The sequence below is a fragment of the Hemiscyllium ocellatum genome, chromosome 42 (assembly GCF_020745735.1).
Source record: "Hemiscyllium ocellatum isolate sHemOce1 chromosome 42, sHemOce1.pat.X.cur, whole genome shotgun sequence".
NCBI lineage: Eukaryota > Metazoa > Chordata > Chondrichthyes > Orectolobiformes > Hemiscylliidae > Hemiscyllium > Hemiscyllium ocellatum.
In genome coordinates this window covers 32,117,237-32,127,258 of record NC_083442.1, presented here as the reverse complement: position 1 = coordinate 32,127,258, position 10,022 = coordinate 32,117,237, and positions in this window count along the sequence as shown.

The window sequence follows — 10,022 nt, the reverse complement described above, 5'->3', positions numbered from 1 at the left end:
AACCTCTTTTTAACCTTGGATAACCTTCTTCACTATCCACCATACCACCAATCTATGTGTTATCTGCAAACTTACTAACCATGCCCTCTATATTCTCGTCCAAATCATTTATATAAACGACAAACAAAGGTGGACCAGCACAGATCCCTGTGGAACACCACTGTATCATTATTCTAAAATGTACTAAGATCCGAATCAGTCTTATACTGCCACCTTGTGTTCTCATGAATATCAGCAATAGTGTTTTTTTATTATAATTACGACATAAAACACTGGAAGGCAAAGAGAGGGACAAAGTTAAATAAATTTGTTTTGAATTGATAGTTGTTAAAGAGTAAAAAATGTTGATATTGTGGGGAACACAGTATGAAGTCAAACATTTCCACAACTTTAAATCTACAAAACATATGCTGCTCTGTCATTGTTAAAAATCACACCACACCAGGTTATTGTCCACCTACTGAAGGAGCAGCGCTCTGAAAGCTAGTGCTTCCAAATAAACCTGTTGGACAATAACCTGGTATTGGGTGATTTTTAACTTTTTCCATCTCAGTCCAACATCAGCTCCTCCAAGTCTTGCTCTGTCATTGGTGATGAAGAGGTTCAGTGAACACTGCAAGAGGGCATGCCGGGAGCATCATCAGGTATCCTATTTAAAAAGTGAAGTATCAACTTGACGAAGCTATCACAACACAGGAGTACTTGTATTCCAAACAGCAGAATCAACACCCAATACACAAGGCTAAACAATCCCACAGCCAATGGATCAGATCTAATCTTTGCAGTCTTGTCAGCGGTTGTGAATGTGCTGGACAACTAAACAACTAACAGAGAGTGAGCAGTCCACAAATATCCTTATCCTCAATGTGAGTGATCCCAGCACATCAGTGCAAAAGAAGTGTTGTACCCATCTTCAGCCAGAAGAGCTGAGCAGATAATCAATCTTGACCTCTTCTGGAGGTCCCCAACATTACCAATGCTATCTTCAACTAATTGTGATAAACCCATGTGGTAACATAAAATGCTGAAGACACTGGATATGGCAGAGGTCATGAGCCTTGGCAATAATTTAGCAATAGTACTGAAAATTAGCATTCCAGAATTTGCCATGTGCCTAACCAAGCTGTTCCAGTGAAATTACAACAATGGCAAATATCCGACAGTTTGGAAAATTGCCTGGGTATGCCTTATGTACAAAAGGCACGATAAATCCAGTCTGGCCATTCAGCATGCCGTCGATCATCAGTCAAGTGATGGAAGCGGTTATCCCAGTCGTACCAAACAGCACTTGCAAAGGAATGACCTGCTCACTGGTGCTCAGCGTGCACTCCACCTGGACCACTCAGCTGCTGACCTCATAACAGCCTTGGTTCAAACATGGACAAGAAAGCTGAACACCACAGTGAGGTGAGAGTGACTGCCTTTGATGTCAAGACAGAATTTGACTGAGTATGGCATCTTGGAACCCTATAGCAGAAGTGGAGTCATTGGGAACTGGGGGAAACTTCTTCACTTGTTGGAATCATGCCTGGCACAAGGGAGATGGTGGTGGTTGGTGCAGGTTAATGATCTCAGTGCCAGGACATCACTGCAGGAATTCCTCAGAATAGTATTGTCCGCCCAACTAACTGCTGCTGCTTCATCAATGACCTTCCCTCCATCATGAGCTCAAAAGTGGGAATGTTTGCTGAGCATTGCACATTTCTGATGCTTCAGATACTAAAATAGACCATGTCCAAGTGCAGCAAGACATAGACAACCTTAGTTTTGGGATAATGGGTGGTAAGTAACATTCATGCCACACAACTGCCAGGCTGTGATCATCCCCAGCAAGACCAAATTGAAACATCACCTGTTGATGTTCAATGCTATTTGTTGAATTTCCAAATAGCAACATCCCGGAGTTTACCATTAAATGGAAATTGAAGTGGATTAGCCATACTTACGTGGTTTCAACAGTAGGTGAGAAGCTTGGAATTCTGCACTGAGTAACTTCCTTCCTGTTTCCCCAAGGCTGGTCCATCATCTACAAGGCACAGGTTGGAAATGTAACGGAATACATTCCATTTGTCTGGATGAATGCTCTCTTAACAAGACACTATTCAGGAGAAAGCAGCCTGCTTGACTGGTACCCCATCCACTCCCCTCAACAGTGACTCCGTTCAACATTGATGCACAATGGTAACACTGTACACAAACTGCACAAGGTCTGCTACAACTCACCAAGGCTTCTTCAAAGGCACCTTCCAAACTCACAATTCATACCATGTAGAAGGACAAAGGCAGCAGATGCATTGGAACACAACCACTGTACTTCCCCTTCAAGTCACACACCATCCTATTTTGCTGTTCCTTCAGGGTCACTAGGTCAAGATCCTGGAACTCACTCTATAACAGCACCGTGGCTGTTCCCACACCCGAAGGAGTGCAGAGGTTCAAGAACCACTTTCACCACCACCTTGGCCATGTAAATTAGAGATGGCAATAATATTGGCGTAACCAGCAATATCCATATTCCCCTGAATTAATAATGAAAAAAATAATTCCTTTAAAAGTCTTGCTCTACAGCAGACCCCTAAGGATTTACCTTTGTGTAATTCTCCAAAGTGTATTTAGATGAAGTTGTTTCCTGTTTATAGGTTAATGCAATAACACATTGCTAGCAATCAAAATTGATAAATAGTCCCTGGTGAGGCTACCGCCATACACTTTTAACCATAATCATTGCAATTCAGAAGGAAGCCATTCAGCCTGCCAAACCCATGTCTGCAGTTTTCTAGCGCTCTCTATACAGCAATCCAGTCTGTCCCATTCTCCTGCTCTGTTCATCTAGTCCCGCTTGTTTAAAGCTTGCAATTACCCTTTCAATTACATTTTGAAATCTTTGATCATTTGCAGTTCCATTATCTTTGAAGGCAGCATGCTCCCTGGCCATTACTGTTCACTGCATTTTTAAAAATCTCTCACATTCCCTTTTCATCTTTTGCCCCAAATCTTCAATCTGTGTGGCCTCCTTACCCCTCTAAACCCTTCCTATTCATATACCCATTTTTCATTCATATACCCCTCTTACATCCTTGCCTTCTGCATTATGGTGTCCAAGAAGGGAGAAAGAATGAGTGCTGCTACAAATCAATAAATTACAGAGTTCAGAATAGTTTGCAAGTGGAAGAATTCTTCGAGTTAAACATTCAATATGTACAAAATTGTGCATGTTTGAATTTTAAAAATGCAGTTCATGAATTGTATTGAATAGCTCAAGGAGCTGTTGGAATTGATCTTACTTTAGCACTAATGACAAAAAAGAGCAGAATTCAACAAAGCAAATAGAGTCATGTTGCTAACTTAATAGAATGTGTTTTCAAATCCTCTGGTCGGTTTTTATTACTAACACAAAGAAAGAAAAATCCAAGCCCTTGAAGAAATGGATAGAAGGCCGAATCTCCAATGTCAGATGATTTGAAACTAAAAAGGTTTGGAAAACCCTGACTATTAACGTAGGGGAGAAAATGAGGACGGCAGATGTGGAGATCAGAGTTGAGAGTGTGGTGCTCGAAAAGCACAGCAGGTCAGGCAGCATTCCTGATGCAGGGCTTATGCCAGAAACGTCGATTCTTCTGCTCCTCGGATGCTGCCTGACCGGCTGTACTTTTCCAGCACAACATTCTCAACTATTAACGTAAGAGACTTGTAGGTTTTGCAGGATACCAAGCAGAATGGAAACGTTTAAGCCATGCCAACTTCAAGTGAGCCCAGGACTGCAGGCCAGAGATGTTTAGGTGCAAACTTGTAAAGTGTAATTTGAAAACTGATGTCAGGGTTTTATTCATGCAAGTAATTACATCAACTGGAGGGTTTGTGGTATACAGAGAAGCTGGATAATGGGACTAGTTTAGTTTGGGAAACTTGTTCAGCATGGACGAGTTGGACCGAAGGCTCTGTTTCCGTGCTGTATGACTCTGTGACTCTATAGCCTTGAAACCATGTTAAGGAATGGTGAGCTGAAAATGTGTTGCTGGAAAAGCGCAACAGGTCAGGCAGCATCCGAGGAGCAGGAGAATCGACATTTCGGGCATGAGCCCTTCTTCAGGAATGGTGAATCAGGAAAAGGATTCAGGGGTCAGTAGGCTAATTTTCAATACAGATAAATGTACATCCCTTGTGTACCATGCATTACTGAACAAATATTTACCATAATTCAGTAATCAAGGAAGTAACGTGCTCATTGGTGAAAAGAGCCTTGCACACTCTGCATTTCGCTTTACATTTCCAACAATTATACAAAAAGATTAAAGATCACATGCATTTTTTTTTCATATCCGGAAGTGTATTCCCACACAGCTGAACAGTTTTCCAATCACCACATCACTGTGACTTTTTTGATTTTATCTAAGTACAAATAATTCACCTGCCTGCAAATTGGCATCTGTTTCAGTTGTTCAGGAATAGGGCTAGATAGGTCTCTCTTTGTGATTCCTCCTGCAGCTGGCTGCCTCATGACATTGCTCTGTTTCCTTGTGGGGAAAGGACACCTGCAGTATGCACCAAGTTTTCCATCTCCTGCTGCCATGCCTTCTGTTCTGAGCACCAGTGGCTGGGGCGGTAGATCGTAGGTGTGTATGCTCCTCTGGCAGCCACTGAGGATGCTGGGCCTGGCCCTCCATTGGAGCCACCAACCTATTCATGGAGGCAGACAGACAAGTCACAGGAGTTTCTGCACTGATGCAGCTTCTGGACAATGAATGTCATTGCTCATTCCTAGCTGCTGCTTCCTGTTCCTCCTGTACATGTAGGTGAAGGCCTGATTGCTGAGAGTGGCTCATATGTGGAATGAACTTCCAAGGAAGTGGTGGATACATGTACAGTTAAAAAACATGAATAAGAAATGTTTGGAGAGATATGGATCAAACACATAGTTTTTAGTTTTAGTTTGGGAAACTTGGTTGGCATGGACTAGTTGGACTGAAGGATCTATTTCCATATTGTATGACTCTAACTGCAAGCAGTCCAGCCAATTGGATATTTGCATGCAAAGCCTGTTTAGCATCACATGTATTTACCTTGCAACGAATATTGTGATCACATGTCCAATAAGGGAGCCAATTATGTAATTTTTAAGTTCTTAATCAGAAAAGCAATTAGCCTCATCTGCATTTTCAATCAGCAAAGAATAACTGGCATATTGGATAATACTTGATTATATGATTGGATTGATGTCACCTATTGCATCTCTAGTTGATTTTATAAGCTGTGAGTAAATTGTTACCTTGCTGCATGAATGTTGTGTTTCCTTCATAGTGCTGTCATCTCCTGAAATCTTGCACTTGGAATTATCATTACATGGTAGCTGAGAAGATTCCCATACCTTCAACATCATCATGGATTGTCCTTGGGAAGTGACTTTCTCCTGATTTACCAACTGCCCCAGGAACCACGGCAGCAGTCAGCAATGGGTCTTCATATCTTTTTGATATGAGTGCCTCAACAAGTACAGGGTGTCCCTAATTTATGCACGTCTGACTTACAATCGTGATCCCTGACAGAGTATAATTTTACATATCTCTCAGATGAAATTGTGCATGGCCATTTTTCAATGTCTTGCATTGTGTTCTGACTTGCATACAAGTCAATTTGTGAATCGACAGAACCTCTTTGCAACCTGGGGACAGTCAGTATTAAAAAGAAAAAAAAACCTTGATGCGGCACTTGTGGCAGCGTGGTGGCTCAGTAGTTAGCCTCAGCATCAAGAGAGCCAGGTTCAATTCCAGCCTTGAGCGATTGTCTGTGTGAAGTTTGCATGTTCTCCCTGTGTCTGTGTTGGTTTCCTCCGGGTGCTCCATTTCTTCCCACAGTCCAAAACTGTGCAGGTTAAATAGGCTAGCCATGGGAAATGCGGAGTTAGAGGGATAGGGTGATTCTGGTGGGATCCTCTTCAGAGGCTTGGTGCAGACTCGATGGGCCAAATGGCATGCTTCCATACTGTTGGATTCTATGATTGTACAGCATGACATTTATACAGCACCTCACACAATATCAGAATGTGCTAAAATGCTCACGGACAATATAGTATTTTTGAAGTGTAGTCACTGTCATAATAAATAAGACAGCCAATGTGTGCGTAGCAAGGTCTCACAAGTAGGTGTGAGATGATGATCAGATCATATTTTTCATTGTATATTGAAGGATAAATATTGGACGGTGCACTGGGAAGGATTCCTTTACTCTTCTTCAAAATCATTCAACGGATTCCTTTACAAGTATCTGAGAGGCCATGTGGGGTTTCAAATGAATGCCTTATCTCATAAATAAAACCTCCAACAGTGCAGCATTCTCTTGACGCTACACTGGAGTGGGGGAGTGGAAGAGGGTGGGGTTCAATCTGGATTACGCTGCTTGAGTCTCGAAGGTGGGACTTGAATCAACAGCTTCTGATTCAAAGCCAAGAATGTATCAATTTTCTGTGCAATCTGATAAACATAAAGGCAGCTTCATCCTACTCATTCCATCCCTACATACAGGAAAGGGAGAAATTAAACCCTGCTCTTGTTAGCTAACTAATAAGCCCTCTTCAAATTGTGGGAGGCACCAGAGAAAAGATTGGATTCTGCTCCTCACCCCACCCATTGCCTGCACCCATAGGCAAGGAGGGTATGGATTAATTCCTGTGTGGCCATATGTTGGCAATAATTACCTCCTTCAGGGATAGAGAGGAAACCTGACAGTCACACCCTGAACAACATATTTTTGGTTGTCATTTCACTAACCTCATCAAGACAAATAGTTTTGGAAGACACTTTACATTGGGTCAAGGTTGGTAGGTGGACGAGGTTAGTTTGGGATTATGGTTGGCATGGACAGGTTGGACCAAAGGGTCTATTTCTGTGCTGGATGAGTCTATGACTAGATCAATACCAAGCACAGAGAAGGTTGGAGCAACTCAACAAGCCTGGCCACATCTGTTAACATTTTGAGTCTTCTTCCCAACTGCTGAGTTTCTCTAGTCTTCACCGTGTTTATATTAGATTTCCAGCATCCAGTATTTGGCATTTATTAAAAGTAGATCCATTTGGACTGCGAGCTGTTTTATAACACGTACAACCTTGTTCCCTCACTCAGTTTTCCTTCATTTCTTTGTACTGCTTCGTGTGTGCGAACCTTTACTGGAACATTGGTGTTTCTCCTTTGGTTGTGCAATGAAGTCTTTAATTTCTTTAATTTCATGGGATTTGAACATTGCTGGCAGCATTTGTTGACAATCTCTACTTGCTCTTGAACTGCCTGGAATTGTAGGCTATTTCAGAAGCCGGTTAACCACACTGCTATGGGTCTGGAGCCACCCAAAAACCAGACTTCTTTTTATTGGCTTTTAATACTAGATTTCTAATGAATTCAAATATCAAGATGGAATTCAAACGTATGTCCTCAGTGCATTATCCTGGAGTTCTGGTTTACTAGTTCTGTGACATTAACACTATAACACCGTTGTTCATCTGAAACCAGGGAACAGACAAAAATTATCATAATTTTAATGACTCATCTGACCGAGATTATGGATAGGTGTACAGCTACAGCCTATATAACAAATAGTATTGTGCTGGCATAGGTCCCGTCTGTTGAGTAAACACTGGATGAATCATCTGATAAATTGGATTTGAAGAATACGTTAAGAATGGAGATATAGTATATAAGGTGGAAGGAAGATAATTAAGAGCGTAAACACCAGCATAACATGGAAAACCAGTTTCTGTGCTTCAAATTCCATCTAATTTGAGGAATAATTTTTTGCTGCAATCACAGAGTTGGACATTTAGGTTGAGATTTACCAAACAGCGATCATTTTGATCAATATAAAGTATCAGTGATGGGGAAAGTGGCCCATTAAAGACTGATGCAAGTGAAGCATAACATGAAACAGCATGATGGCTAAAGGAATGCCTTATGGCTGTGACGGCACAATGTTAAAATTATAGTTTGAACTGAAATTGAAAAGCAGTTTTTACACAAAGGGGAGTGATCATTTATAACTCTACTTCCCAAAAGGTCGGTGGGTGCTAAAATACTTTTAAAAAAGAACATAGAATATTATAGTACAGGCCCTTCAGCCCTCGATGTTGCACTGACATGTGAAACCAATCTGAAGCCTATCTGTTCTACATGATTCCATTTTCATCCATATGTTTATCCAATGACCATTTAAATGCCCTTAAAGTTGGCGAGTCTACTCCTGTTGCAGGCAGGGCATTCCATGCCCCTGCTACTCTCTGAGGAAAGAACCTACCTCTGACATCTGTCCTATATCTATCACCCTCAATTTAAAGCTATGTCCCGTCATGGTGGCCATCACCATCCAAGAGAAAAAGTTCTTACTGTCCACACTGGGATGAATAGATTTTCCTTAGTTGAGGAAATGATCAGCCGCAGTAAAAGGTACGGAACAGCAGATAGCCCTTAACCCTGTTCCTCCATTCTAAGAGATCACACCAGGTGAGTATTGTAACTCCATTGATGTGCCTTGGCTCAATAACCTTTAATACCCTAAACTAGCAAAAATTGATCAATTGCATATTTAATCTGATCAACCGAGTTGGCACTTTTTTTGTGTGAGAGAGTGCCTCTCTTCTTTCAACCATGGTATTTAGAAGTGGTTTCCAACTTCTCTTGCAAATTGACTGGTTCTGATTTTACAGTTAGTCCTTGACTCCTCACTAGCAGAATTTTCTGTCCTTCTACCCCAACACCACCCCATAAACTTTTGTATTCCAAAGAATACAAACCTAGTTAATACCAGCTATCCTAGTTTAACCCTTTCAGCCCAAATATCTAATCGGAAGGCCAAACAGATTTGAAAGGCTGATTGGCCTGTGGTTTTGTAACCTGTTCTTTTTTATTGCAAAAAGTACATTTTATTCATAAAACAATTAACTATAAACACATATAAAGGGATCTCAATCCATTTAAACAGTCTTTGCAGAGAGTAAAAAGATAAAACAAATGACATTTTTGAATTTGACATCCCAGAGCTACCATGCAGTTCTGTTTACCTAGTTAGTGCTCACAACCTCATCATTGAATAAAGGGCTTTGGTTTCTCCTCTCATTTTCTCACCTCACCACAACGGTGATGTCTCAGGCTGGACTGTAACTTCGCATGACGACCTTCCAAATGTGAGATTAGGGTTGGGCAATTTGACTGCGAGGGGCTTCGCAGATGGGCCACCTTTGAACTTAATAAACGTTCCACTGCAGTTCTGTTCATAGCACGTTAATTGGGAGCAAGAACCCCTCTCTGTTCACACCACCCTAGGGAGACTGAAACCAATTCATCTAACTGGGCAAACCAGATCCAAAAGTGCCCTGGGTGCCTCATCTCTTCACAGGCAGTGGGATGGAATGTTAAAAATGCCTTCGGCAAATCTACTGACCCTAAGAACGGGCGGCATGGTGGCACAGTGGTTAGCACTGCTGCCTCACAGCGCCAGAGACCTGGGTTCAATTCCCGACTCAGGCGACAGACTGTGTGGAGTTTGCACGTTCTCCCCGTGTCTGCGTGGGTTTCCTCCGGGTGCTCCGGTTTCCTCCCACAGTCCAAAGATGTGCAGGTCAGGTGAATTGGCCATGCTAAATTGCCCGTAGTGTTAGGTAGGGGGTAAATGTAGGGGTCGGTGTGGACTTGTTGGGCCGAAGGGCCTGTTTCCACACTGTAAGTATTCTAATCTAATCTAACCAGCCATTGGGAAGTCAGCATTTACAAATAGGTGAGAAAATAGGCTCTTGTGGCGCAGTATTAGTGTCCCTACAGGTGTTGGTTTAGCTCAGTTGGCTGGATGTTGGTTCCAAGATTCCTCTATTCCTGATGAAGGACTTTTGCCTGAAACATCAATTTTCCTGCTCCTCGGATGCTGCCTGAACTGCTGTGCTTTTCCAGCACCACTCTGATCTAGAATCTGGTTTCCAGCATCTGCAGCCCTTGTTTTTACCTGGACGGTTGGTACGCAAAGTGATGTGATGATGATAGCAGGAGTT